We start from the raw sequence: 21,961 nt of genomic DNA, 5'->3' as shown, positions 1-21,961 counted from the left end.
CTTTTTTTTTTTCTTTTTCTTTTTCTTTTTCTTTTTTTCTTTTTTTTCTTTTTCTTTTTTTTCTCTAAGGTGCCCCCTTCTGTAATACCAGCTGCTCTTTTTGTGTATGCAGGATTTCTTCTCTCCACTCCATGCTCCATGTTTGGTGTCTTTAACAAGATCATTTGGATCTGGATTTCAGCTGGCACTGGTGAACCTTGAGCAAAAAGGTCTGAAGAAAACATAGGATCACTGAATTTTATCTATTTAATTTTACTTATTTATTTAAATATCTTCCTCTCTTTCTGTTTCTCTAATTATTTCATAATCTTTTAATCTATTTATTTGAAGGGAGAATTATTAGGGGAAAAACAAACAAACAAAAATGAATAATTCTCATGTGTATTTTACACCTTGGATTAGCTGAAATCTTCAAGAGATTGATAGGTGGGCTGTTTTAGAAATTAGAACCAGACTTTTCATTTAATCACTGTAATAATGTCATGACATTTCTTTCTAGTCTGCATTTTATAATGTGCCTTATCTGCTCCTTCCTTCTTTGATCCATAAAATCATGTATAAAATAGATATATATTTAGAAAAGCTGCTAGGAAAACAAACCACACTAGTCCTTTTTAATGAGTGGTAGAACATTTCTCCTCTGCACTGCAATTACATTAAGTCAAATCCAGCTCTGCTGAAAAGTTTCTCTGAGTCAGGACTAATATAAGCCTGGTTAGTCCTTGAGTGTAATATATTGGGGAGTGAATAGAGGTCTCATCCTTATCCACTGCTGACAATGAACCTGCCCTTGAAGAGGAGTTGGTAATTAGCTTCTCTGCTGACATTCTTAGAAGAAGAAGTAGGAATTGATTGGGCTTTGTGGCCCAAATTGCCTGCTTGCCACTAAAAGAAAGATTGGTGCATTGTTTCGGAATAATATAAGAAACACTGGTACTGCTCCCATTCAGACAGTATGGAGAGAGATGGATCTTGTCTGGTGTAAGCTAGCAAGAGCCCATTGAAGTGAAATTCAATGGGTGATCTTGTCCGGTACAAAGATTTGCTTCAACTCCTGAATTATGCATGAGACGCACTCATTTGATCACCATTTCATGTCCTCTCAGCGTCCCTTGACCAGCTGCAACAGGAGGCTGCAGAGGGAGTGCAAGAATGCATTGCTGTACCACTGTGCATCTTTGCATGGCTCTTTCCATTCCCATTTTCAGACCAAGGGTAGCTGGCTCTCTCTATCTCTTTTCTTGTAAGGTGAGTCCCTCCCCATCAGCCCATGCATTGGGTGCAAAAGTATCCTTGAGAGCCCAGTATGAAGTGAGTGTTTTATCAGTTTGACAGTTTTTGCCAACAATAAAATTGCCACAAAATTTGAAGATACAATGAACTAGTGATCAAAGGGTTTCATTTCTTACTACTACATTACTTTTCTTAGTGTACCTAATAAAACTCCTAAACTTTTCTGCCACAAAATATCTGTAGGTAGTGTTTTTTTCCTGTCGGCTAGCTATCACAGCAAGAATGACAATATTGCTGGGAAACGGTACAAACCACAGCAGAACATCCAAGAGCTTGGCTTGCTTCAGCCTGTTTTCTGCACAGCAGGTCCTGACTTTAATATCTCATCTTAACAGAGAACAATTTCTCTGGGAAAAGCAATAATCACATAATTTGTTCACTGTGCCTCTGTATGGTTGCAGGCTCTCAATGGGAAATGAAGCAAGTCATTTGGATTTCTATTTTAATTGCATACGGCACTGAAAAAATAGGTTGAAGCTTTCAGATGTGTTCATCTTATTTTTGGTTGTGGACCAACTTTTGTATTCTCAGAGATGTCTCACATTAATGAGTAAACTTCTCAAATGAGTAGTAGGGGGAAAGGAAAGAAAAACATCTTTTTCCTCTGTGAATTGTTTGAAAACCCAAATCACACAGTTGAAAGTGGGGAGGCAACCTGGATATCACACTGGATAACCAATAAGTCAACAGTGAGCATCTTGCAGTGTGCCAAAGGGTCTTCCTGATCAGACAGATGGGATGACTCTTCACTGGATTCCCAAATCAGTGCTGATCTGGATGGTGCAACTTAGATCTTTTAGCCTGTTCCTAATTCTCCAGACTCTCAATCTGAGGTACTGTAATGAGTCTCAGGAGAACTTTCTCCATCCTAATTTTCTCAGAGAAACACCCTCAATATAAATCCCACTTTCATCCTGACAACTCACTCCTACATCAGCGATAGCAAGTTTTCATGATGCTTTGAATGCAACAGAGAAACTTTAAAGAGAGAAGGCCTCTGCCCTTAGGACACTGCAGGAGAATAAGACTGACAAATATCTACAGACACCATTGGGCTGCAGCACAGTGGAGCAGTTAAGTGCGAGTTAAGGCACAGAATAATGCTAATGCATGGTTATCTTTTACTAAGTCAGGAACAACAACCTTGTTGTGTTTCACAGCTCTATTTACAAAATGTGGTTCGGTATCACTGAACCAGCAACCAGCAAATCAAGGGAGGTGATTCTGCCTCTCTGCTCTGCTCTCGTGAGACCCCACCTGGAGTATTGCATCCAGTTCTGGGGCCCCAAACACAAGGACATGTAGCTTTTGGAACGGGTCTCAAGGAAGGCCACAAAGATGATCAGAGGGCTGGAGCACCTCCATTGTGAGGACAGTCTGAGAAAAGAGAAGGCTGTGAGGTGACCTGATAGTGGCCTTCTGGTACCTGGAGGGGTCTACAAGAAAGCTGGAGAGGAACTTTTAATAAGGGCAGGTTACAAAAGGACAAGGGGAAGTGTTTTAAAAGTGGAAGAGGGTAGATTTAGACTGGATGTTAGGAAGAAACTCTTTACTATGTGGGCACTGAGGCACTGGAATGGGTTGCTCAGAGAGGTTGTGAATGCCCCCTCCCTGCAAGCATTCAAGACCAACCTGGATGGGTCTTTGAAAAACCTGGTCTAGTGGAACGTGTCCCTGCCTACAGTAGGGGAGTTGGAAAGATGATCTCAAAGGTCTCTTCCAAACCAAACCATTCTATAACTTTATGATTCTGTGACTCCAGCATGTATGCTAAGCCCGGATGGATCCTTTCACACTGGCCTGAAAACTGGCTGAACCTGGAGGGTGAATCTTGAGGCTGGCAAATTTCACTTTCAAATTTCAGTTTCAAATTTTCACTTTCAAATTTCACACTTGCAAATGTGTTCTTTGTTCCATTAGCACAAAAGTGTGGGACTGGACCAACTGCCCTCATCCTGGAGATGTGGCCCTCACTTTACCTAGCTCTGCCAGCACTGTCCCTCTTGACCCCATGTGTGTCTCTGGTGTGTCTTTGAATCTTTCTTCTCATTGCCTGTTTTTCTTACAGGCAGCAGCTGTGAAGCACTGACTGTTCAGACCAGAGTGAGAGCCCCATGCTGAGTGCTGAAGAGCCTCATGCAGCACGGCAGCCTTGGCTTTGGACTAAGTGCTAGTGAGCATCAGTGCAGGCCAGTACAGGCATATGGTTCACATCAAATTGCTGTGTTTTATTTTCCCAAACTATTTTTATTAATGGCTGTTTCTAAATAGACTTCCTGAGCCATATTCACATTGCACTTGCTAGTGTAAACTCCAGAATAGTCACAGCTCCAATTAGTTACAGAAAACTGCATTTCTATGGCTTACTGTCCCCGACTCTGGTGTTTGCCAAAAGGGAGATTGTACCTAGTTTAATTTGCATCAGAACTATTTTTTTCCTGGTTGGTTTATTTCCCCAGATGGAAGCTATGCCTTGTGTGGCTTTTTTTTTTTTTTTTTTTTTTTTTTTTTTTTCTTTCCTCTTTTCTGGTTGCAATGAATGAATTTTTCCTTTGATTCTTCTCATATTTCAGAGCCACTTCTTTGCCATTGGGATTTGGCAACTGAGCTATTGCAGAGCAGGGGTCAGACTTAGTGAATGGTACTCTTCCCTTTGGAGCTGACGCTGTATGATTTAATGTTCCAGTATATCTAAGCCCTTCCTTTAAGTGACTTAAAGAGGAGGTTGAAAAGCAGTGGTAGTGGGTTAAATCCACTACTAGTAGGGATTAATGCAGTTGACTGCTAAAAATCGATGTTTTCATATGTGGATCCTGTAACTTGTGTCCCTGAAACTACCAATGAAGATATGATCTTATGCTGTTTTACATTTTTGAACTTTCTAACTTTCTAGATTGCAATTGGTGGAAGTCAGAGGAACATTTCTGTCTAATCCACTGAGTGGTTGCTTACTGAATGCTGATTAGTATTCTGCTTGTTTCTAGCTTCCAAGGTTGTTTTAAGGGAAGCTAAAACACTTGCAACAGCTTTTTAATGGTATTGGTTGCTGAAAACATTCACTGTAGTTGGCAGAGAGACTGAACAAGAAAGAAGTGGCTAGCAGGTTCATAATGGAGAGGGGAAGTGCTTGTATAGAAATTTATGTACTTGTTTGTGGTCTGCTCTCTACTAAATGTTTCAGAATCCTTATTCTGGATAATAAATTCTTCAGAACAAAATGGAAAAGTTGCAGTAGACAAAGGTTATTATGTTTTTTTTTTTTTTTTTTTTTTTTTTTTAAAACTCTTCTACAGTCATAAATTTCGAGGCCAAGCAGAGTGATGAGGTTCATCTGTTTCCTGCTGACTATGGCATGTGGAGAGTTACTCAGTAATTCTTACATCAAGCTCTAAACTCTGCTGTGAAACCTTGAAAAAATAACTGAAAGCAGAGAAAAATCTCCTTCATTCTGGGCTAGGTATTCCAGTAGTTAATTACGTATATGTGCTGCGGGTTAAGACTGACCTTTGTAAACAGTGAAATTGTTGTTATGGGGAAATTTTTAACTGCGCTTTCCCATTCATTTATTACAGAGTCTTTTGAAGAGGAATTTCATGATAATTTGGTCTTGTGTAAATTCAATACTTGGGGAAAATAAGAAGTTAATAGCACTGATTTCTTCCAGGTGTATGATGAAAGTAGTTTTGCAACATTAACTATGCAGCTAATGTGTGGCGTTATAGAAACATGCTTCATTTACTATTAAACTGACTTTTCAGTGGCAGAGGTGAGCACAAAGGTATAACCGAGCCAGACAGAATGCAAAAGAAATGCATTACGCCATCACTTGCTGGCCATGGCTGCAGCTTCACATCACTCACCTAAAGGCAGAGCCAGACACAGCCACCAGCAGAGAGACAAAGGCCAGGAGAAATGAATCCACATCTCTGGTTCAGTGACCAGCTTGGTCTACAAGGTTTGCTAATCTGCATCCCAAAAATGAGGGATGTGATGGTATTCAGACTTGGTCACTTCTGTTTCCATCATCCAGATAAGCAAACCCCTAATTAGTTAATAGGGAATACATTTGACTGAGGCAGACTAACAGATAAGAATCCTTTGGAAGTTCCTTGTTTGCCTACTCTGTCCTGAAGTTTTGTATTTCTCAAAATATCAGTTCACTTCTGGAATCTACACATGCATGGTATTAATAAAAGCACAGAGAAAATGAGTTTATAAATCCGTATTCTGTATCCGGATATTGAGTGAACCACTGGTTGACTGTCTGCCAACAGTGTCTACGAGTAGATAGCTAAGGAAAAATTTTAGGACAGGAAAAAAACAAAAGCCCCTCTTCAACTTACTATGGGATTTTCAGCCATTGTGACTGGTTATTTAATAGCTATCAGTCAAGTAGTCCACCTTGAAAAATACTGAATTGAAAATCTTTGAGTATGTCCAGTTTTTTGACTTGAGTCTCTGAAAACATGTGGCAATGTCTTCTATAATTAAAATTATGATTAACAATTTCTTCTTTTTGGGTTGACTTTAAACATGCTTCCTGGATTTTCTGTTATAGTGAGACACAGCATGCAGATCATAGAATCATGGAATCATAGAATTCTTAGAGTTGGAAGAGATCTTTAAAGGTCATCTAGTCCAAACCCTCTGCAATGCACAGGGATACCACTACTACATCAAGTAACACAGGGTCTTCTTCAGAGTGGCCTTGAAAGTCTCCAGGGATGGGGCATCAACCACATTTCTGAGCAGCCTGTTTCAATGCCTCACTACCCTCACTGCAAAAGATTTCTCCTTATATCCAACCTAAACCTCCCCTCTTTAATCTTGAAACAATTTCCCTTTGTTCTATCACCACAAACCCTCCTAAGTCTGTCCCCTTCTTTCTTGCAGCTCCCCTTCAGAACTGACAGGCAGCTCTCAGGTCACCTCACTCTCTTCTCCATGCTGCAGCTGTCCTCATAGGAGAGGTGTTCCATCCCCTGGATTATTTTTGTGGCCCTCCTCTGGACACACTCCAACAGCTCCATTTCTCTCCTGCACTGAACGCTCCCCATCTGGACACAGTGCTCCACGTGAGGTCTCACAGCTCAGAGCAGAGGCACAGGATCACCTCCCTCACCCTGCTGGCTGCGCTGCTTTGGTTGGCTTTCTGGGCTCTGAGAGCACATTGCTGGCTCTGTCCAGCTTGCCATCCACCAGTACCCCCAGGTCTTTTAGAGCAGGGTTGCATTCAATCCTTTCATCCCCTGGTTTCTATTGGGAGTGAGGATTGGTCAAAATGCTTAGTAATAGTTGCTTATATGGCCACTTTCTCCATTATAACTTTATAGATCTCTGTCGTATTATTCAGTCGTTTCTCTTTTTAAACATTACTTTTTTTTCCAGCAAAATATCATTGCATGCTTCGTAGTCTGATAATGTCACAGATTATTTCATCCTGACAATCCTTTTATGCCTTAGGTACTTACTGTACCTCTCAGAGTTGTACTATATCTTTTTGAGATGGCAAAAGTGTGTTTTGAATATGATTTTTTTAAAAAATAATTTGTATTAGGCTGATATTTCCAGTGACCAATTCACAGTGGACCTTGCTTCTCTTTCTTGAGTGGTAGGAGCCAAGGTAAAAGCCCTGACCAACAAGCCTTACCTTCTCACAATGTTAATTCTATATATTGTATAATCCTTGTTTTCTGTTATCCTACCACTTCACTTTTTGGTTTAGTGAGAATCTTATGTGATGTTTTATTATCACCTCTTTACTTGATGAAGTTAATATAATTTATTATCTTCTTAATCACTACTAAGCCTACTAAACTTTTTTTTCTTTTTTTTCCTCTTTTTTTGTCTTTTTTCTCTTTCTCCCTCCAGGTCATTTTATAAATCTTTGATGAATTAAATAGTAGAAATATTCAAGGCACATGTGGCAGCCAACCTCCTATTGGGACACATACTAACTGCTGATCTTGAAAGGATCTTTATTTCCTTTACTCTGGCAAACAGTAAATGCATTAAAATAGATCATTAAAGGGTGGAAGGATAGAGTTTTGATATTAATGTTCTAATATAAATAAAATTAAAATGGAAAAAAAAAACATTTTTCCATGTTGAAAGTCTCTTTCAGGTTAACATCAATTTGGTTTTTCAGATTTTTTTTCTGTTTGTTTGTTTTGCTTTCTTTTGTTTTGTTTTGTTTTGTTTTTTCTCCAAAAGGAATTCTGCTTACGTTTCAGCCTAGTGACTTCAGCCTTTCATATCCTCCAATCCTTCTCCCCTGTTCTGTCATTCAGCTACTCAGTTGAATTTTCCAGCCCCAACCCATCAATTTGCCCAACTTTGGCTCCTTGTTGCCTTGCAAAATATATCCAAATCAGTATATCATTACAGATCTCTAAAATAGATATAAGAGTGAAACAGAAAGCTCTTTCGGGAGCACAGGAAGAAAATGAGATTATGAAATATGGAAGCAGGGATGGGAAACACAGGAGAGCAGAAAGAGATGGAACTATTGGAACAGGTCCAGAGGTGAGCCATGAAGATGCTCAGAGGACTGGAGCACCTCTCCTAAAGAAAAAAAGGTTGAGAGAGCTGGACTTGTTTATCTTGAAGAGGACAAAGAGGTTGGAATTGGATGATCTTTAAGATCCCTTCCAATCCAAGCCATTTTATGCTTCCAGGATTCTGCAGTAAGAAATGAACACATCTAATGAGCAATGCTGACAATTCTGGACAATATTTCATGTTTTGAGCACCACAGATGAAGAAAGATGGGAGTCAAGTGGAGGGTATAAGAAATTTTGGAGAGCGTTAGAGTAAAGAACTGAGATTTAGATATTGGAGTAACTGGAAAAGGTTGAGGAAACTGCATTAGCTTCATTTATAGACCAAGAGTTGATATCGCAATCTTTTTCAAACACATAAAAGTACTGTGTTAGTAGGAAGAAACAAAGTAAATACTGTTCCTGCTTTGTAGGTATGGGATGAGAAAAAGTAAGCTGAAATTGCAGTAGGATTTTTGTAAATCTAATAGTTCTAGGTGATTTATTGTAGTACTACACTACCTAGAGACACTGTGGAAGTGTTTGTACAGAAGTTAGGCAAACATCTTTACAAATGATGTAATGGATTTATTTCTGTTTAAGGCATGGCAGTGTACCATTGTACACTGATTCTATCCGTGTTGTCTTTTCTACCCTTAATTCTATGATTATAATAATGAAACATTAAACCAGTCACTTGATAAGATGGAAATTTAGAGGATATTAAAAATTTCTTTCAGACATTAGATAAAAAATGGCATAGGAGCTAGCTAGCCTTGAGGACTCTACGTATACAGCTTGTCATCTGTGATGTTTTAGAATAGGACATGGTTATGAAATAAAAGTAATGCATGTATTAATAAAAAGAGTCAGGAGAAATATCAGAAAATCTTGTTTGGTCCCACCAAGGAAAAAAGTTTTCCATAAAAATGCATATTCAGACTTTCTAGAGATATGAATCAGCTACTGAAAACGATAGGATTGCTGTGAAATTACCCATTACCTTATTCTTAATTGAACCAATAGTTGAAGTAGAGGCAATGGTGGCAATTAATCATAAACAGTTTTTCTTCAACTTCTAATCGAGGGAAACAGGAGTTCCATGAGGTCAAGTCTCCCACAAAACCATGTTTGTTGGGGAAATATAGCAAGACCATTTGTCAACATTGAGAATGCTCATTTTGGTTGAAACTAAATTAGCTAGGCAACCAAAAATGATGAATTTACAGATTGTTGATGTCAAGGCATATTGCCAGTTTCTTTTCCCCAGGCATTTTCTAGAGGAACAAAAAATGTTGAATTGATACCTTGCAGATCCTTTCTCTCTTTGACAATGCATCTAACAAATACCAGGCGAAAAAAACCAACACCCTAACATGAGGTCAATAAAACTAAATAATCTGAGTATGTGACTTGCAATTCAACACACACACATTTGTCATTATAAATGTTTTCTTTTTTAATAGAGAGATTATATGAAATGTTTATGTATGAATAATTGAAAAATAATTATCCTCATCTAGGAAAATGAGGAACAATAAATGAGCCATAACGTCTAAGAAAACACAGAGGCCATTTCTTTGAATCACAGCTATGAATATTTGCTGCAGTTGTAAAAGACATACTGAATCGGTCACAACGGAAAGTCAAGGCAGGTTAACACTATGACAGCAACTACTATAGAAAAAAAGAAGTATATTGACATCCTAAACTATTTCTTTTCTAATATTTGATGAGTCTTTCAATAACACTTTAACATAAATAAGTTGCATCAGGCAAACTTGTAGAAAACTGATGCTTTTCTTCTCAACTACTTATTTATAGAAAATTGATTACATAAGAAACAACAAAATTATAATCACCAGTTTTGCTCACTGAGGAAAAAGTCCCAGACCTATTGTTAGACTGCATACCAACACAATATCTCTATGCACTTGCATGTCAACATGCTTTACAGGAGAAGATCTTTTCCCTTAACTTGAAGAGTATTTGCTTGCTAAAATTCATATTAATTTTAAAATTGCAAAAGAAATCATAAGCAATGGTTACAGATGTAACATCAACATGTGAAAGTGTCATCATGTGACATAACTTTTAAGTTTTTCTGTGAAATTTGCAGTCATCTGTGTCTGTTCACAAAAAAAAAAAAATCTTTGAAACCCTTGGGATTAGTCTGCAGTACCTGGCTTGTTTTGCATTTGAACTGTATATTTTCTTGTCTCAAAAATAAAAGCCTTTGAAATCTTCCTCTACAAGTGTAGGTATGTACTGACAGGGGAGACGTTATTGCTCTCTACAACTACCTGAAGGGAGGTTGTGGCGAGGTGGGGACTAGCCTCTTTTCCCATGTAACTAGTGACAGGACAAGATGGAATGGCCTCAAGTTATGCCAGGGGAAGATTCAGGTTGGACATTAGGAAACACTTCTCCAAGAGAGAACTCAGGCAGTGGTATGGGCTGCCCAGCTTGGTGGCAGAGTCACCATCGCTGGAGGTGTTCAAGAAACATTTATGTGTTGTACTGGGGGACACAGAAAATATTGGCTATAGGTAGGTGGTTGGACTGGAATGATCTTGGAGATCTTTTCCAAATTTGGTGATCCTATGTTTCTAAGATGAAACTCAGGAGATAGTAAGGACAGTCATAAATTGCAGGCAATGTGAACTATGATATACAGACTATTATAGTGTAGTCATAAATAATCCATTCATTCTAATAATATCTCTGGATGAAACAGGTATTTAGGTTGAAATTTCTGTGAAATTTTGGGAAGATAAATTCAATTTCTATCTTCAGTGCATATGTAATTGCAAGAATATACGTGAGTACTTTTCACTAAATGGAACAGTTTTTACTACTGTGGTTAAGAAGGCCTTTTTGAAGATTACTTTAACCAATAAAATCGAGTTTGCAAAATGAGCAAAAGCTTCCTCTTAGTTCAGAAATTGAAAAGAGGCCCTCTCATGAAAACTCAGTGCATTATTCCTATGAACTATCACTCTTCTTCCTTTCTCATCTCATTTAAAAAACCAACCAGCCAACCAAGAGCAGCAACAACATGAAAAAAAAATGGCTGAAAAATACAATGGTGTAACTGAAAAATTGTGTGTGTATGAGGGTAGGATCATTTAGTGATTTGTGTTCATAATTTTTTCTGAACATGGCTGAGCACACGTCTCTAACAATCAGAAGCTATATCAAACCTCCATGGGGATGTATCAGCGTACTGGTTCTTCTTTGGAGCTTTTCTGAGGAGTTATGTGTGCTTTACACCTGAGAATTCGAGCAGGTCTTTTTTCTCTCTGTCTCTGTATGCAGTATGAACCACAGAATATTTATAGACAGAAAATAGGTAGTGGAATAGGTTTGTGCTGCAAATCTTACTGTTTTTCACTGGAAACTAATGGATAATTGCAGCACTAACTGCATATGTCTAGTAAAACATGAGAGTTATGTGAGTTTGAAAGGAAGCTCAACACTGTGAGTACCTAGACTCCACATGGATGTCCTTCTTTAGAGGGGTTTGTTGGAATAAGGTTGTAGACCACGTGGCTTCTACATTCAATGAATGGATAAGCAATTCAGATCACTGAGACTCTAAATCAGCATCCAGAGGAACTTCTTTTCGTCCTATAGATCTCAGGCCAACTTTGCCTCTGTTGAGAGAAGTTACTGTATGAAGGAGCTAAGGACAAAATAAGGGTACAAATATCGATAGTTTTGCATGTGAGTGATTTAGAAAGGTACCTCTCTAATATTAAATTAAGACTAATTCTTTTTCCTTCACAGTACCAGTGATATCACTGACTCTGAAATGGATGATCTATAGTATTTCAATGACACTAAGATTTTGCTTAGAACATGTATTAAAAATACATGCATACTTCAAACAAGACAAAATATGATATAAAAACACCAACATGTTAAACAACAACAACAACAACAAAATTCCTGTTACTCAGAAAAAATCAAAGACAAACAGGAAGAAAAAAAAAAAACAAAACACCCAACAAATACATTTACAGACGATATAGACTGCAGCACCAATAGGACACAAAAAAGAGGAGGTATCAGTATTTCAGAAACAAGGCCTAATCTGATCTTGTTCCCATGAGAAACACCAAGCCTTGCACAGAGATCAGTTTTAGACTTGACAGCTATTAACCGTGACTTACATAATCAACACTACTCCCAGTTTTACATATTCAAGTCTCAGCATCCAACTAGTCTTTTTCCATGTTTTCATATTGATCTTGCTGGAGCTTGAAACTAATTATGGCTACAAGTGAGACAACTCTCCTTAATCCTCAGAGCACCACAGTCCACTTCTGTGCAATCCCGCAGTCCTACTCATTATCAGATTATGGTGGAGTTTTCAACTATCCTTCTTTTGCCTTAGACATTCAGTGTGTTCAAAAGGACAATTCTCTTTTCAAGTCCAAAATCAAGTGTCATTCAATAATATTGAACTTTTTTCTAGCTCTGATTTTAACTAATAAGCAGTGCCTTGATGTTTCACATCCCTATAGTGCACTTCTATTCCTAAAACATCTCTTCTTTATTAACCACTGTTCTGAAAACTCCTAATATCACAAGAAATCATCAAGAAACCTATAAGCAGTCTTCTCAGACTTAAGAGGAGGTTATAAAGGGAGACCAACCTTTTTCATGGACAGACAGTAATAAGACAAGGGGAAAAGATTTTTAAAAAAGAGGTGAGATTTACATTAGATATTAGGAAGAAATTATTTACTTAGAGGGTGGGAAGGCCCTGGCATTGCTGCCCAGAGCTGTGGGTGTCCCATCCCTGGAGGTGCCCAAGGCCATGGATGGGGGCCTGAGCTGATGGGAAGCTCCCAGCCCACAGCTAGGGGCTTGAAATTAGATGATCTTTAAGTCAATTCGAGCTATTCTATGATTACATGAACATCACAGTTCAGATTACAGAGTCAATAGATATGTGTGTGCATACACACAAGTATACAAAGACACATGCCCCCTTTCGATTGTGGTTGTGTAGCCTGGATAGGAAAAGGACTTTTCAGAAAGTTAAATGTTGCTTAATGTTCCTTCTCAAATTTTAATGCTGTGCCCTCAAACTTCAGTCCTCTTATCTGCTTTTACAGATTCTCACATTGCCCCTGTCAGTTCCACTGAATAAATGATGTCATCCTTGTCTACTTGAATGTTTACTTCTTTCTGAACTGCCCTTGGCACAAAATAGTCTTCCAAAAACTAATCCATCCTGAAAGACATTTTTCTTTTCCTTCCAATCTACCCTCAAGGCCCTCAAGCAAAAAAATGGCTAAGTAGATGCTAAGAATGCAAAAATGTTTTAAAGTATTTGCTTCCTAAAACTAGATCAGTAATCTCAAAGTGAGCACCTAAACTCCCTCTGCAGGCACGCGGAGACCCAGGCAACTCAAATATGACTGCAGAACTTAGAGGATTGCTGAACAGAGAACTTTCACACGTGCTAAGGTGTATGTCTGAAAAAACACCATGCCTTTTATGGTTCAGTTGTCCTACGGGGAGCTTCAAGATTATACCACCCACCATTCCCTGATCAAAGCCCAGAGCCTCCAGTGGAAAGATGCTGAGAAAATGACCTGCTTTCCTTTACAATGGAAGGAAGCAGGAGCAACATCTGCAGCTGATGCCCTGTGTTTGCACATCAGCTCACTGGCTAGACTCTTCAGCCAGGAAAGAGAAGGGACAGACTTGCAATCAGCTTCTTGGCATTCTGGAGAACATCGAAGCTTTTACCAAGGTTTGAAATAAATCTACAGACAAAAATTCCGCTAACAGACAGGTCAGAAAACCATCACCCCACAGAACCACTACAGCTAGGAAGAAAAAACCTCATATGTAATCCTGATGCAATATGAACAACCAGGTGGAGATGTGCTGAAATCTAATATTGCATGCACAGAGGACTTCTGAAATCAAAAGACATTATTAGATAATTAGAGTGGATTGGTGACTTGTTAGAGAGCTGAAAAGTTGCACCTGGTCAAAGATTTTTGAAGGCCATTTGTTGCTCCAGATTTTCTCTGCATTTATGTCATTTCTTCAGTGCAAAAGTGTATGAGGGAATTTAGGTTCTAGCATCACATTTCTTTAGCTTTCTAAAATATAGCTATGTTGTGTGTCTAAGTTTATCACCACTCTTTGAAGAGCTAAGTATTTGCACATAGCTCAGTATAACAAAGTTGTCAATTTTGGAAAGGACTGACACAAATCAGGTAAATGAGAGCAGAGAAATTAAGAAAATTGTTTTGAATCTGCTGTGCGTGTATGTTCTCTTCACCTAATACACTGTAATCTGAACAAAGAACTATTGAATAGATATTATCTCTTTAACTTCTAACAAACAAACAAACAAATACCACAACACCCAGCAAGTGAAGCATTCAAAGAGAGCGGTATTCCTTCTCTTTAATAATGTTCACCCATTTCAATGTAACTGCAGATTCAGCACCATTATTTGAGGATTTAATGAGTATTGTCAGATCTCCTTAAGGGATACGCACAAGTTAGGTAAACAGGCTACTTTCTCATTTGTACCATGCAGTCTTAAACTTTATTTAATGAAAAAAAAAAAAACACAAAAAACCCAAACATTTAGCCTCATTTCTTTCTTTAACTCATATGACATTGAACATCTGTGTGTTTAATACATGCAAGAAAATGTTGCCTTGTATACGCTGCTGCCTTATACCTCCAGGATCATTACTAACTTATCCTTCCTTGAAATATCTGCTGATCTTGAACAGAAGAAAAAGAAGATATACTAATTAGAGGTTCAGCTAATGCATTGTCTCAAAGTGGGGCAACATGACTGGGATGCCATTCAGATACATATAATATGTATATTATGACAAATATAATACAGTAGCTATCTCGCAGAGCGGCATTTCATGATTTGTCAGTGCAGTTGTTCAGAGGCTTATCCCTTCCCTTACATTGTCACACCTCCATGGGCTAAGTTTTAGGAGGTGATTAGAGCAGCAGATATATGAAAACTCTCAGAATTGCTGCATGGAACAGAAATGAGCAAAAGACCAAATTCAGTAACTGAAATAGTTAAGAGAGAGGAGTAAGAAAATACTGCAGAGGCCTATACCATGAGCTATACCATAGGGCCATCCTCCATTTAAAATGGGGCATCATATTATCATTTATTACTTCATGTTTAAACAGTAAATAATCATTTGTTGGGGGGGGGGGGGAAGGGGGGTGGGGAGGGGGGGGGGAGAGAGGGGGGAAGGAAGAGGGAAGGGACAAGGGAAAGAAAGAAAACAACATCTAAAAACCCTTGTTGCCCTTATTCAATTCTGTTGCCCATCATTTAATTCTGATTCACTACTACCTATCTGGCCAGCTCACCCACATACTGATTCAGCAAATAGGTGTAAATTCTACTTTCGTCTTCCATCTACAATTGTAGAACATCCCTCATTCTTCCTTCAAAAAATAAGGAAGGAAGAATTTCTCATAGGTAATAAATTATCCTCCCAATTAGCATTACATTTCTTCCCATAAAAATGTTACTACTATTCTAACCTGCTTATAGGAATGGAAGAGGAGAATTGAACGAAGAAGTTCTGGTTGGGAACTATGATATGCCATGTAAATATGTTTCCAGCAAGGCCCTCTGTTCCGAGGTGCAGCTGAGCCATCAAGTTTCACTGTGGGTAAAAAAAAAAAACAACAAAACACCCGCACACACACACACACACACACAAAAAAAAAAACAGATAAAACTCTTGTAATTTATATATGTATGTTTTTCGAACAAAGATCAAAGATTCTCAAAGCCAATGTCAACTTAGATACACCTTGGTGCAGAGATATTAATTTAGATAACAACAATCCAGCCAGATTGCAAGAGTGAATCCCTTTGGTGACATAATTAAATACATAATTGCAGTATTTCTGATTTCAGAGCCAGCTCTTGATGTACAGCCTGGGGTCATTTCACTAGTCTTGCTATGCAGTGTATTGTATGTGTATGCTGTCCATTGCACTGGGATTATTTAGATCTGATAGAAAAGCAGAAGCTTTTAACTAAGAGACAAAAATGTGGCTGGTAGAGCTTATTACCATAGTGATCCTCTAATATAACAGTAAAGGAAGTTAGCAGACCTCTAAAGGAGTTTGAGGGAAAAGACAGATTTATGTACTACTTATTAAACCAATGAAATAAAAAAAGTTTAGCAGTACAACAAGTAGAAGTTTCCTTCTCATCATGTACTCCTAGTTGCTTAACAAAGCGAATCAACGAGGAGATAATTTAGGAAAAATGACACCTCTTTTTAGTGAATTACTGCCAATGGAATAAGAAATCATCTACAGTAAATATTTTTGAACTTTTTTGAAGAGCAGATATATCTTCCCTTCAATTTCCCAACCAGGATATATTGAAAGTCCCAGTCTAGTACTGGTGAAATATGCTGTAAAGGAAGAACAAACAGTTCTGACTCACAAGGTGAGTTTGAGATGCATAAAAAAAGGTGCTATGTGTTACATTTGATTAAAAAATGGGAATGTATGCTGAAGATCTTCAGGTATAATAAAATGAATGAGTACAGAAATATCAATCAGTACTCAAATGTTATCTACAGCATCTTCCTTGTGTTGTTACAATTACAAACAGGTAATCAAGTACCACTAAAAACATCCAGTGCATTAGCTATTATCAACTTTTTTACTTGGGAACAATGAACAGTTGTGAATTTTGAGTCAGCATCTCAGAGCTGCTTTATGCTCATCCCAAGCCCATTCTAATATGAGCATTATGTTTATTGCCTTTGGAAATCATTATTTGCCCCTTCTGCAGGTTCTAAAAGTTTGTGTTTAGGTAGACTACTTTGCAGCTGCTGTTTATGAATTTTGCTGATGACACCAACCAAGGTGAGAGGTGCAGCTGACACAGTCAATGGAAGGAGCGTCATCCAAAGGGACTTGGGTAGGCTTGAAAAGTGGACAGACAGGAACCTAATGTAGTTCAACAAGGCCAAGTACAGGATGTCCCATCTCTGGTGGCGTACAAGACCAGGTTGTTTGGGATCCTGGGCCTCTGGTGGAGGGTAGGGGATTGGAGCTATATATTTTTAAAGTCCTTTCCAAATCAAGCCATTCTATCATTCTATGAAGAGGCAATGCTAAGTTCATCTTTGTCTCCTCAAGAGGAAAGAGTGTTTTCACTGTGTCTGGATTTCATATCTGAAAGTTGCCCAAAAATCAAATAACAGTAAAATAATATAGTGGAGTGACCAAAGGACCAAGGATCATGGAACAATCTGGGAGCATGACATTGCATAGCCAGCTATGTCACTGACACGCAGTGCCAGTGCTGGAATGCTTCATCACCGCTAGTGTATATCTACTGCCTATAATCTTCCTGTCTGCTCTACTTAGGATATACTCTTATCTGGGAGCTTTTCTTAATACTCTTCATAGCATGTTAGTGTTGTGGGATCACAGAATAGCAATAAAATAGCAAGAAAATAATTGTTTCAGAAGGTCTGTGAAATATCAGATATTTTGGATATCCTTATCCCAAATGACCCTGAATGAATATCCATTACTATCCTGAATATCCTTACTAGACCTCAGCCACAGCATTTTCTCTAATGCTTGAAAGAAAGACTTCTAGGACATCTGGGATAAACACAGGAACTGTGATCAAATGGACAGAAAATATAAGGTCATAGAGATGGGACTGCAGTAGAGGAATCAACTTGGTCAAATAACTGTACCTCTCTTCCAGAACAATTTGTTTTTTCTCCTTTACCAGAGAATAACACACTGCAATGTCACTGCCCGAGAAACAACTCTATATGCCTTCCTTGTCCTGGGGTGCCATTTTATGCTTTTGCAACAGTCCTCCAGCAAGAGATTAGCACTGTGGTTGGCAGCTGGGTACTGTGCTGTTGGTATCCAGCTGGGTGTCGTTCCAGAATTTCCTCCTCCCCTCTCCCAACCCTTCTGATGTATTAAGTCTGGATGCTTATTCCAAATCATCAGACCATATCATTTAACAATGTTTGGCAAGTTTTATTTATTATGTATTTTCCAACAAAAGCCTGTAAGGCAACAGAAAAGTAAAGCGTAAAATACATTTGACTTAATTGGCAGCAGCAGACTGCATGCGTCAGAAAGAATTAACCTCCAATAAAGCAGGATGTGCAGGAAACACAATGTACTAGTTTGATATGGTCTTTCAAAGATAGCACTTCCTGGAACAGAGGCAGAAACACAGGTTGGCTAAGGCTGGAAAAGGACGTTGGATTTATATGCATGCAATAACTCCCAGAAAATCCCACACGTGAACATCTACAAATCAAGAAGGAATTCAGGACTCCCAGAGATTCTGTACTGTTTTTTTCCTCCCCAGTGTTTGGATCAAATGCAGACATGGCAAAACTTCCATGCTTCACCTCCTGTGAACAACACCCCTGCCCAGTGTATGATCTGAATATTGAAGCAGACCAACTAGACAAATATAGTATTTGGGACACTCTTATTAGTGAAGATATGAATAAATCCCCAACTACCGAGCTAATATCTTCAGAAATGCACACAATATATGTGAGCTTGGGAACTATTTATAGAGAGCTGAAGAAGAAAGGTTTTCATGTTATTTTTTCAAGGTAATGAAGGATGGACAGAAACAGATGGCTGCAGTAAAAAAGTACAAAGAAACCCTTGCCCTGGTTTAAAAATTCATTTTCACTTTGCTGTATGAATGATTTGGCCTCATTTTTCACGGTTAAAAGAAATAAAGAAAAAGGCTGACTTGAAGAGAATGGCCTGTCATGGAAGTTTTGATAAGGGTATTCTCTTGTAAAATTACACCTTTCCTGCCAGGATTTCACAGCCCTTTCGAAATGTTAACGAATATTTCTTCAATGCATGCAAACGCTCACTATGGTAAATGGGGGCTGAGAATACCATATGAAATTCTGTAAAACAGGAATCGATCAATTCCTATTTCTGCTGCAGAAAATAAATAAACTTCAGTTTGTCCAACCAGGATTAGGTTTTAGAGTTATAAGTCAGGTAAACACTTGGTCTTACATAAGCAATTAATTATTCACTTAATTTTAAAGCATTTAAATTGTATTGAAGTCAGTATGACTAAACCAAAGGTTAAATGCAAGTTTTTGTTTATATTTCCATAGTGTGTGCTGATATGATTTTCTGAGACAACAGCAATTCAGACCACGGAGAGGTTATGCGTTTTATTTATTTTTTTTTTTTCCCCAAGAAGAAAAAGCAAAGTAGTTCTTGTCTGATAGGATCTGGTCCCTCAGGGTCACTCTGCTCATTCTGGAGATAACATTCTGGTGAAACACCATTTGAAAACAAAGCAAAACAGAAACCTTCCCACAGTACCGCAAGCAAAGACCTAATAGCTGGATGTGAGCCAGAGTCTTCGTGTTGATTTTATTTGCAGTGTTACAAAAGTCACCAACAGCCACATTTTGGAAAGTTTAGCTCTAATAGGCCCTTCAGCGGTCTACATGAGTGGTTTTTTTTTTTGTTGTTTTGTTTTTTTTTGTTTTGTTTTTTTTTTTTGTTTTTTTAAATACTCAACACAGAATTACATGTACTACATCAAAATGGAAGCAGCCAGAAGCATGGGACATCTTGGATGATTTGGGCAACGTTTTCTCAGTTCTTCACTTGCCACCTCTAACTGGTGGGATTGCACATCTTTTTGCTCTTGGGCACAGAGCACCTTGAGTCCCCATGAAAATTAAGCTGCTGGGACTCACTGCAGGTGAAAACTTTTGACCTTCAGATACTTGCGCTAGATTTTGAATCAGCATAAATTGCCCACAGGAAGTCATGGGATCAACAGCACCTAGATGTTATAAAACCAACTTTAAATTCAGATCTTTGTTTTCACTTGGTAATTCTTGGCAAGGATTTTGGGAAACTTTCAAATGTCACAAAAGTAAAGCAAGTTTTAACTCTTTTAATAAAAGTCCATTTATCCACAATTTAAAAAAAATAATTAAGGACTACTGGCCACTAAGCATATCCTGATGGTAGCTAGTTAATGAATGTAATTAGTAAGTCCTGCACCATCTTAAATAGCAGCAATGAAGTACAAGTAAACAATCAGTCTTTCTTTGTTTTCTATTGCAAACTACATTTTGTACTCTCACTGTGGCCTAAATTTCCACATCCTCTAGCCTCTTCCTCTCCCTCACATCAGCGAATGTCCTATTGCATCTCTGAGCTCACTCTTTTCCCTGCAAGTGTGCTGCTTTTTTTTTTTTTTGTTTCCTTTTTTTTTTTTTTTCCCCCTGTCTTCCAGAAAAACAAACAGTGCCCTTCCCTGCCATTATTGTTATTTTAACTGCCAACCATCATTTGCTTCGTTCAGCAGTCACTTTTCATCCCTTGTCTCATTGCGCTCTTAGCATGCTCTGAAAATGCTCACCCACAGATGCTCTTCATGTGCTCTCCCCCTTGCTTTTACCTTGCAGAAGCTTTCATAATTTGTTCTATTTTAATTGATTTTCTGCTTGGAATACTTCTTGTTTGAGTGTGAGAAGACATCAGGAGGTATTTGTGGTCAAAACTAATATTGTGGCAATCTAAATCAGAGAGGTGCTGCTGGGGATTTTGTTTCCTTTGAGTCAGTGACAAAACTTCAGTTGATTTAATTGGAGCTTCATTTACCGATAACATCTGTAGGGACATTTGGGAACTGCCAGATAAAAGTATGTGTGGGAGTAGAATGGAGAAATACATTTTTGAGTATTTTCAAGGATAAACAAGGCCAACCAGACCTGTGATTTTTTTTTATTTTTTTTTTTTAATCATTATTATTTTTTCCCTTCTTTTTGAGCAGATCACCTGGAAAAGAATGAAGAGATGATGGGGTCCTTGGTTCTGTGCTTTGCATCACTGTCTGAGAGAATCCAGAGTGGGATAAACCCCTTCAGGCAAATAGATGCCAAACAAACCGCATCCATTTCCAGCACTGCAAAAGAAGTGCTGTGCTTCCTACATGCTTGATTCATGCAGGGCTTATGTCCTCCAAGATGCTCAGAACCTGAAGAATTTTTTTAACAGTTTTCTGAAGTACAGTGGGTCCTGAGAAGCAGTAGCTACCAATGCTTAGCTATCATTCCAGTGCATAAAAAAAACATGTCTCATTCTTTTCCCAAAGACTTTCCACTTCTTTTCTCCTCTTTCTACCACAGCTCTTATAAACTATAGTGATCTAACAACTAATGTTGCTGAACCACTTTTCCAAACATTTGATTTTAGTGTTTTCTCAGTATGATATTTCTTACAGGCAACAAACAACAGTAGTTTATATTACATCATATTACTAGAGGCACTCCAAAGCCGCTTCAGGATGAATAGTTTCCATTAGGAAAATGAAAACAGATCTTTTTTTCCTGCAAACTATGTTAATATGTTTGAAATGGATAGTTCTGATCTGAATAAGCTGAGAATGTGAACCAGTGGTCCTGCTCCATGTTACAGAGAAAGTTAATTGTCTTAATGAAATGACTTACAATGGCACTAATGTTCTCTTCAAATTCTCTTACAGCTCCTGTTTTCCTGCCAGTTGTTCCTACAGGTCACAGTCAAATATGCTTGATACTCCACTATGAATTCTGTACTTTGTTTTAGCTCTGAAATCTCTGTGTTAGTGCAGTAAAGATGTGTTTCATTAATTACTCATAAAAGGCCAAACTTTTTATTTTATTTTTTATTTTATTTTATTTTTTATGGTGACATCTATGCTTCCCTTTGCTTTCTAGAACATGTAGGATGATATGTGCTGAATTTCTCTTTCCCATCATTAGCCTCCTCCAAGTCCCTGGAAAATTCTCCCATTTGGTAAGAGAAGAATTGTTCTCAAGTTAAGTGCATCACAAGAATCACAAGGTTGGAAACGACCTATAAGATCATCCAGTCCAACCGTCTCCTCATCACCATTGCCACCACTAGGACTAAACCATATCGCGCAGCACGTCATCCAGACGCGTCTTGAACACTGCCAGGGACGGTGACTCCACCACCTCCCTGGGCAGGCCATTCCAGTGCCTGACTACTCTCTGAGAGAAGAAGTTCTTTCTTATGTCCAACCT

At 38.3% G+C, this 21,961-nt stretch overlaps 1 protein-coding gene across 1 annotated transcript in view; it reads right to left on the bottom strand.

Moving 5' to 3' along the window:
- Positions 1–132: 132 nt before the first annotated feature.
- SETBP1 (SET binding protein 1) overlaps positions 133–21,961 on the bottom strand; it is a 276,753-nt gene continuing 254,924 nt past the window's right edge. The window contains exon 8 of the mRNA XM_042862289.1: positions 133–211. The gene's annotated coding sequence lies outside the window, so the exon portion shown is untranslated. The remainder of the gene's footprint in view (positions 212–21,961) is intronic.

Source organism: Lagopus leucura, unplaced genomic scaffold, assembly GCF_019238085.1.
Source record: "Lagopus leucura isolate 7727_CA_CO unplaced genomic scaffold, USGS_WTPT01 Super-Scaffold_650, whole genome shotgun sequence".
NCBI classification, from domain to species: domain Eukaryota; kingdom Metazoa; phylum Chordata; class Aves; order Galliformes; family Phasianidae; genus Lagopus; species Lagopus leucura.
The sequence above is the reverse complement of the archived record's forward strand: the minus strand, read 5'-3'. Positions and strand labels throughout refer to the sequence as shown.